Raw genomic sequence first — 8,108 nt, 5'->3', positions numbered from 1 at the left:
TTAAACCTGGGGCACGAGCAGCCAGTTTTATCAAAAACGATCCACCGAGAACTCCACAGAGCAGGATACCATAGTCGGGTTGCAGCGCACAAAAGCCGCTCATCGCACCTGCCAATGCACGTTTGCGAGTCCAGTGGTGCAAAGAGCACAGGCAATGGACTACCGAGTAGTGGAATAATGTGATATGGTCAGATGAATCGTCCTTCACCATGTTCTAACGGGTGAGTGCAACCTAAAGAACTCTGCAACCCTGAGTGCTTGGTTCCAACAGTGAAAGATTCTCGTGGTTCTGTAATGTTGTGAGGTGCATTTTCTTGGCAGGATTTGGGTGCAGTCATTACCTCAGAAGGCAAGGTCAATGCCAATCGCTACTTCACGGTACCGAGTCATCATCTTCACTCCATGTTGCAGAATTTATTTCCTGCCGGGAAGGGTGTCTTCCAGGATGACAATGCCCCCATCCACAGAGCACGTTTGGTCGCCCAATGGTTTGATGAGCATGACAATGATGCTATCCATATGTCATGGTCTTCAGTCACCACATCTGAATCCAATCGAGCATTTATGATATGCGATTATCATTAATTTTGTTATTCAAAGCATGTTTGGAAAAACGCCACGATAAATCATCTTCTTTGGCCAAACGCCACGATAAATCTTCTTTGGACAAATGCCACGATAAAGCCAATTTAACATTGATATACACCTCAACACGCAACGCCATTGACGGCAACGGTGGGGAAAACCCGCTCGGGGTAGAAAACCCCCTTGGGGAGGGAAGCAAATGAATGCGTTACATCCTTCATTGTGTAACCCTTCGTCATCCTGTCAAGTTTGGTTGAGATTGGATAAGTAACGACGGAATGTATTGGCGTCAAAAATTCATCAGACAGACAGACACGAAATGGCGTATTTTAGTATGATATTCTAGAACAACACTTGAGACAGCGTTTTCCACCTCCATCAAACGGGCCACATCCCTCCTGCAGAATTCCAGATGCTGGTGGACTCTATGCCACGGCGGTGCGTACTGGCCGCACGTGGTGGCTCAATGCCCTATTAAGTTACTTTACATTGATGTTTGCAATTTTTTTTGTCCACTACCTGTAACTACCACAGAGGGTTCATCCTAAAGCTACTGCATTGATTCTGGGCTTAGGTGGACTGAGCTATGAGGAACGGCTGAAGGAGACAGGACTTAATATGTTATTGAGGAGACGATTGCGAGGGGATCTTCTGGAGATGTTTAAGGTGTTCACAAAATAAGTGCAGAGGTTCTTCAGCAAAGTGGATAGTGTGAGGATCAGCAGCCATAGTTTGATGGTAAAGCAGATGAGAGTTATGACGGTATTAAGACAGGGGTGGAGTACTGCTTTCCCCTTTGGTCTGGCACCCCTGCCTCACCTTGCTCAGCTTGATGCCATGGAAACCAACGCCTTCAAGATCATTGGCATCTAAGTCTATGGGTCAATTACTTCGTCATCGGAGGCAGGTCGGTGGTCTCTCCGTGATCTTTTCCACCCAGGTGATAACACCAGGTGGGTTGATTCAGCCTGTCATAAGCACGAGGCTCAATAATTACCCTGCGCCCGTGAAGCGAAAAGCGAGGTTAAGCATTCAGGTACGTGCATCCGTTGCTGTGTGCCGTACGTTTCTGCATTTTAAAAATTCATTTTCTCGGCAACCGTTGGTCCGATTGACATGACATTTTCACCATAGGAGGGCCTCCTCCTTTATAATATTTTAATGATTATTATGCCGTCATAGGTCACGTGGTACAGGCCCCTTCTTGGAAAAACTTCGCACCTCTATCTCTCTGAAACCACTCCATGGAAAAAATTGAGATCTGGCTAATTGTCACCGACTCCCCATGGGGAATAAGATATGTTAATGATGACGTCATCGGTGCCTTCGTTATGACGTCATAATTCGACAAGTACAACACTTATCCTGAAGCGCGGTGCTACGCGCGCTTACTTGTATAACAATGAGGAAGCGGACAACGCGGTAAGTTAAAGAGTCTTTATTATAAGAGCTCAACTGTAGCACTTGAGCGCTCCGGGCTGCGCCCCCGGTGTATATCCCGCGGCCACGCCTACCCCTCGGGCGTGGCCGCCGCCCACTTGGTGCGCTGAATGATGCCCTCACGCCAGTGAGCTTTCGTGTCCGCCACACGCCCCCCCCCCCCCCCCCCAGAATTCCCACGCACCTGGAGGGCCAGTTTGCGGGGCAAACGGCTGGCCCGGCCGAAGCGACCGGCGGCGTCCGGGGTGCAGGGATGCCAGCTGGGATGCCTCCGGCGGCACCCGGGATGGGTGCAGGACCGGTGGGCGGCGGGCCTGGGCGGTGCCGGGGGTCCGCCCGCAGGCGCCGACGCGGGGGCCGAGCCACCGGCGGTGTGTGGTCCACGTCGAGGTGGGCCGGCTTGAGGCGATCCACCGAGACGCGGTCGGGAGTACCGCCGATGTCCAAGGTGAAATGTTTCACCCCGGTCTCCAGCACGCGGAAAGGCCCGTCGTACGGGGGCCGCAGTGGTGTCCGGTGGGCGTCGTGCCGGATGAAGATGTACTCCGTGGTGCGAATCTCCGGGGCGACGTGCGTAGGCGGGTGCCCGTGGTGCGCCGTCGGCACCGGGGTGAACCTCCGGGCTGTCTCCTGCAGCGCGGAGCGCTCCTGCGCCGCGGACCATGGTGCCGTGGGGTCGGGGAGGAACTCGCCCGGCACCCGCAGCGGTTGTCCGAAGACCAACTCCGCCGCGGATGCGCGCAGGTCGTCCTTGGGCGCCGTTCGGAGGCCCAGCAGGACCCAGGGGAGCCTGTCCACCCAGCTGCCGTCGCGGAGGGTGGCCCGGAGCGCGGCCTTCAACGAGCGGTGGAACCGCTCGCACAGACCGTTGGCCTGGGGGTGGTAGGCCGTGGTTCGTTGCAGCTGGACCCCGAGCCCCCGCGCGACCGTGTCCCAGAGCTCCGAGGTGAACTGGGGGCCGCGGTCGGACGAGATGTCTGAGGGGGCGCCGAACCGGGCGACCCAGGTGGCGATGAACGCCTGCGCGACGTCCGCCGCCGTCGTCGCCGCCAAAGGCCCGGCCTCCGGCCACCGGGTGGTGCGGTCCACCATTGTCAGGACATGGGTGAAACCCCGCGAGGGGGGCAGAGGTCCCACCAGGTCCACGTGCATGTGGTCGAACCTACGTTCCGGCACCGTGAACGGAGCCAATGGGGCCTGCGTGTGCCGGTGCACCTTCGCGCGCTGGCACGCGAGGCACGTCCTGGTCCAGCCGCGGACGGCCTTCCGGAGGCCATGCCAGACAAACTTATCGGCGACCAACCTCTGGGAGGCCTTGGTGCCCGGGTGGGACAGGCCGTGGATGGCGTCAAAAACCTGGCGCTGCCAGCCCACGGGCACAATGGGGCGAGGCCGCCCGAGGGAGACGTCGCACAAGAGGGCCGTGCCCGCGCCGTCGAACGGCACCTCGGTGACGCGGAGGCCCGTGACAGCGGTCCACAAGGCCTGGACGCCGGGGTCGGCGGCCTGGCCCGCCGCCATCCGGGCATAGTCGATGCCAAGGTGGACTGCGTGGGCGACGGACCGGGAAAGGCAATCCGCCACTGGGTTGTCCTTCCCCGCGACGTGCCGGATGTCCGTTGTATATTCGGACACGGCCGAGAGGTGGCGCTGCTGCCAGGCCGACCACGGCTCGGTGACCTTGCCCATCGTGAAGACCAGTGGCTTGTGGTCGACGAAGGCCGTGAACGCACGGCCCTCGAGCAGATGGCGGAAGTGCCTGACCGCCAGGTGAAGCCCGAGCAACTCGCGGTCGAAGGTGCTATAACGGCGTCCGGGCGGGCGAAGCTGCCGGCTGAAGAACGCCAGCGGTTGCCAAGCACCACGCACCCATTGCTCGTGCACCGCGCCCACCGCGTAGTCCGAGGCGTCGGTGGTGAGGGTGATCGGTGCATTGGGCGCCGGGTGCGCGAGCATGGTGGCGTTAGCCAAGGCGAGCTTCGCGCATGCGGACGCCGCGTCCATCTGCTATGTCCAGGTAACGTCACCTTTGCCCGGCTTGCCTCGGAGGGCCTCGTGCAAGGGGCGCAGTAGCTGGGCGATGCGGGGCAGGAACCGATGGTAAACGTTTAGCATGCCCAGGAACTCCTGGAGCCCCTTGATCGTGCGGGGGTGCGGAAACCCCTTCACCGCCTCCACCTTGGCCGGTAGGGGGACGGCCCCGTGCCTGGTGACGCGGTGCCCCAAAAAGTCGATGTCGGCGACGCCGAACCGGCACTTGGCGGGGTTCACGATGAGGCCATGCTGGCCCAGACGTTCGAAGAGCGTGCGGAGATGGTGTAGGTGCTCTTCGCGGGACGCGCTGGCGACGAGGATGTCGTCCAGGTAGACGTAGATGAAATCCAATTCGAGCAAGACGCTGTCCATTAGTCGCTGGAACGCCTGAGCCACATTCTTCAAACCGAAGGGCATCCGAAGAAATTCGAAAAGTCCAAATGGCGTGATGACCGCCGTCTTCGGGATGTCCTCTGGCCTGACGGGGACCTGATGGTAGCCGCGTATGAGGTCCACCTTCGAAAAGAAGGACATGCCCGCCAACCGGGCAGATAAGTCCTGAATGTGGGGGACGGGGTAGCGGTCGGGGGTGGTGGCGTCGTCGAGGCGCCGGTAGTCCCCGCACGGTCGCCATCCCCCGCCGGGCTTTGGCACGATGTGAAGCGGTGACGCCCAAGCACTCTCGGAGTGCCGCACGATGCCGAGCCGCTCCAGCGTAGCGAACACCGCTTTAGCCACCGCGAGCTTCGTCGGCTCGAGGTGGCGTGCCCGGGCATAGACCGGTGGCCCGGCGGTGGGGATGTGGTGTTCCACCCCGTGATTGATGGCCCCCGCCGAGAAGGTGGGCCTCGTGAGGGCCGGGAAACCAGCGAGGAGGCGGGTGAATTCGTTCGCTGCCAGAAGCGTACAGATGAACCTGGCCGGAACCGAACCGCTCAGCAAGCCGCTCGGTGAGCCGCTCGATGAGCCGCTCCGGGAGCTGCTCAACGAGGCGGGCAGTGCGCACGCGAGCGAGCTGAACGTCTCAGCCTGGACAAGCCTTCTGTGCTTTATGTCCACCAACAGGCCATTGGCACAGAGGAAGTCCGCGCCAAGCAGTGCCATAGGCACATCGGCAGTGACGAACGACCACCGGAAAACCTGCCCTCCGAACCGCAGAGAAAGTCAGCGTTTTCCGTACGTGCGAATGGATGTACCGTTGGCAGCAAGCAGCGCGGGGCCCCGGCCCGCAGACTGCTTGTCGGACGTACCGGCGGGAGCGACACTTACCTGCGCTCCCGTGTCGCACAGGTCACGGCGCCCAGATAAGGTGTCCGTGATGAACAGGAGGCTGTTTGAACGGCCGGCGCTCAGTACCACTACCTCGGGCCGGCCCGGGCGTTTCCCGACCTGCCGAATGAGCACGGCGGCCGACATTGCCGAGCCTTGTGGCCGAACTGGGCGTGGAAAAAACACCAGGTTTGCGGCGAAGGCGGCGGAGGCCGCGGTTTTCTCCGCGGTGGTGGGCGGGGCGTGGCGGTGGACACGAAGTGCGCATCAGCCTCGAGATCCACGAGGTGTGGTGCATCAGCATCAGGGTCAGCCCCGGGAGCCGCGACGGCCGCGCCAAAACTCGCCTGGGTGTCCAAAGCCACGAAGAACCTGTCGGCCTCGGCAGCGAGAGCTCGGGGTTCCGTCGTCGCAGAACCGGCCAACGCGAGGCGGACTCGTGCCGGCACCTGGCATCGAAATAACGCCCGGAATAGAGCGTTCGGGGTTTCGTCGCCCATCAACGACAGCATATGGTCCTTGCGGACCGACGGTCGCGTGTCACCGAGCTCGGGGAGGTCCAGGAGGCGGTCGGCCCGTGCGTCCACCGTGAGGCCGAACGTGGCGAGGAGGAGACGCTTGATCGCCTCGTACCTGCCGTCGGCCGGTGGGTTCCTCAGGACCGACACGACGCGGGCGGCCGTGCCGGGCCCGAGGGAGGCGACCACGTGGCAGTACCTGGTCTCGTCCACCGTGATGCCTCGAAGTCGGAACTGGGCTTCTGCCTGCAGGAACCAAACTTCGGCTTGCGTCTCCCAGAACTCGGGGAGTTTGACTTGGACCGCGTTGGTTGCCATTGCTGTGGCGGGTTCGGGTGGTCAGCGATAGCTGACCAGAACGTCGGAGGGTCACCAATGAAGTGCGGTGCTACGCGCGCTTAATTGTATAACAAGGAGGAAGCGGACAACGCGGTAAGTTCAGGAGTCTTTATAATAAGAGCTCAACTGTAGCACTCGAGCGCTCCGGGCTGCGCGCCCGGTGTATATACCGCGGCCACGCCTACCCCTCGGGCGTGGCCGCCGCCCACTTGGTGCGCGGAATGATGCCCTCACGCCAGTGAGCTTTCGTGTCCGCCACAATCCGATCATTATTCATTTTTTCTCAGCAACTGTTGGTCTGATGGACACGAAATTTTCACCATAGGAGCGTCTCCTCCTTTGTAATATTTTAATGATAATCATGACGTCATAGGTCATGTGTTACAGGCGCCATCTTTGAAAAACTGAAAAATGTTGCACCTCTACATCTCCAAAACCGCTGCATGGAAAAATTTGAAGCATGGCTCATTGTAAAGAACTCCATATGGGGAATATGTGTTGTTAACGATGACGTCATAATTAGACTGGGGCAATGCTAAGTCTGATCAGTTTGTAATGTATTGAGTGTGATCTATGCAACAATTATATTGGAGGATATAAATTTATGATGTCATTGCTCACGTGGTCTGGCAGCCATATTGGATCAAAGAAAAAAAATAAACGTTCAAAAACAGAAGAGTTGGCTCGCAATAAGTTGACTGCGCCGGGTAAGTATTCTAAGAATACCAACTAGTTATGCATGTATCTATACGCGCGTGTTCCATGTGGTGAGGTGCGAGCTGCTCCGACCTTCGATCTTTCTACCTCCTTTTTGGTTTTTCACCTTTTCTTTTCCTTTTTTTTTTTTTTTTTTTTGTATACTGAATCGAGGCTCGTGAAAGAGCTAACATTTATTTCACAAACAAATCAACCAGACAAACAAAATATATAAAAAGACGGAGCGGAAGACAAGATGGGGAGAGAAAGGGAAGCACACAAACACAACATTTGAGAGCAGGGAGATGTGTGGGAGGGAGAGGGCTTGGTGGGGAGGAGGCGTGGGAAGGGGGGCGGGGTGGGAGAAGTATAAAACACAAGGACACCAAGGACTTCCAGGACAGTAGTTGGTATTGCAAAAAACTGGATTTGGGGTGAAATTAGCGGGGGTAGAAAAGATCAAGGTTTTGGATGGAGGAAGATAAGAGATGGTGGTGAACAGCTGTTTTAAAGACCTGTAGGGAGGAGAGGGATTTAAGAAAGTGTGGGAGTTTGTTCCAGAGGCAGAAGAAAAGAGGAATGAAAGAGTGAAGGTGAGCAGAGAGTCTTGATTTTGGCTGTTTCACCAGAAGAGGGTTGCTGGCAGATCTTGTGCGTCCTGCATGAATATTTGGGGGACAGAGAACAGACAGAGCAGGGGGAGCAAGGCCAGAGAGGAGTCGGTAGAAGACGGAAAGACCACCAACCTGCCTGCGGTGAGTGAGTGAAAGGTGCTTGGAGTGAGCTTCATCGCGGGAGATTCCAATGATTCTGAAAATGATCAATTGAAGTGTGGTGCTGCGCACACAACTTGCTTGCCAAAGAGGTAGGCCACAACGCGTTTGATAAAACCAAAAGAGTCTTTATTATCAAAGCTCGAACTGCAGCACTGTGCGGGCTCGAGCTTAGAGCCCGCATATATGTGCCGAGGCCACGCCTAGTCTCTGGGCGTGGCCGCTCGGTCGAAGGGCGGGGCATGTGCCATCGGTCCCCGCCTGGGCGCTCGCGCCACCCACTGGTGCGCGGAATTATTGCTCCATGTGCCCGCCACACGCGCCCCCCCAGAATTCCCGCGTACCTGAAGGGTGAGTTTGCGGGGAAGCCGGATGACCCGGCCGAAACGCCCCCTGCCGATGGGTGCAGGGATGGGGGGCAGCGGGCCGGCGGGGCTGAGGGGTGCCGGGGGAC

Source organism: Myxine glutinosa, chromosome 13 (genome assembly GCF_964187855.1).
Source record: "Myxine glutinosa chromosome 13, kmMyxGlut1.1, whole genome shotgun sequence".
NCBI lineage: Eukaryota > Metazoa > Chordata > Myxini > Myxiniformes > Myxinidae > Myxine > Myxine glutinosa.
This window is presented reverse-complemented; position numbering follows the sequence as displayed.